Source organism: Microtus ochrogaster, chromosome 7 (genome assembly GCF_000317375.1).
Source record: "Microtus ochrogaster isolate Prairie Vole_2 chromosome 7, MicOch1.0, whole genome shotgun sequence".
Lineage (NCBI taxonomy): Eukaryota > Metazoa > Chordata > Mammalia > Rodentia > Cricetidae > Microtus > Microtus ochrogaster.
In genome coordinates this window covers 47,727,333-47,728,326 of record NC_022014.1, presented here as the reverse complement: position 1 = coordinate 47,728,326, position 994 = coordinate 47,727,333, and the positions used below count along the sequence as shown (strand labels likewise).

The following is a 994-nucleotide window of genomic DNA, read 5'->3' as shown; positions in this document are numbered from 1 at the left end:
CAGGTCTGTCAAAGCCTATTGATCTTTCCAACTGTGAGAAAATAGAAAAGTCATAATGCAACTTCTGGGCATATAATATATGACACCTAGTAGTGACTTTTCATTTGATTAAAATTTAGTAAATGATAGCCAATATAACATGAAAATTTTGTTGACTTGGTCCTAGCCAGTTTGAATTTGAGGTAGCAGGATTATTTAGCCCTAGAAATCATAATCAGAGAAAAGAACATGTCAGAAAATTATGTGTGTATGTGCTACAAGCCTTTAGTGTGTGTCTGTGCATGTTTGTTATGTATTATGTGTCTTGATGCCCCATGTGTGGTTGTGCGTGTGTATGTGTGAGCATGCCTGTTCATGTGTGTATATGTGTAACACATGGAACAAGACTATTAGCTTGTTTGAACTCTCACTGATATTGATCAGCAATCTTTGGTAAAGCAATCTTTGCCCACTCCTCAGTTTCTTCATGTGTTCAGTCAAATATAGTAGCCAATTCCCAGACTGAGTTATCTATTGTATAAAGTATACATATTTATGGTACTAAGCAAATAAGAACAGATTAAAAAAAATCATACTCACTAGAATTCAATCCTTTCAAATGGGGCTCTCTTTTCCTATAAAACTACTTTGAAAGGGAATTCACTACCAGTTACTTCTCACTAATGAGTAAACTTTTCCAAATGGCATCAATGTTTTCCCCAAGAGTTGGTGAATGATTTCTCTATACGCATCTCACTCTCTTCTCCAGAGACATGGATGGTGACAATCAGACGACAGTCACAGAATTCCTCCTCCTTGGACTCTCTGGAAAGTCAGAACAAGAAGACGTTGTCTTTGGGATATTCTTGGGGATGTACATGGTCACCATCTCTGGGAACCTTCTCATCATCCTGGCCGTCAGCTGTGACCCTCATCTCCACACACCCATGTACTTCTTCTTGGCTAACCTCTCCAGTGTCGACATCTGCTTTTCCTCAGTCACCGTCCCCAAGGC

The 994-nt window shown here is 39.1% G+C and overlaps 1 pseudogene; it reads left to right on the top strand.

Annotated features, from left to right (window-relative positions):
- Window positions 1-752: 752 nt before the first annotated feature.
- The window catches only part of LOC101991630, a 923-nt pseudogene continuing 681 nt past the window's right edge, over window positions 753-994 (top strand).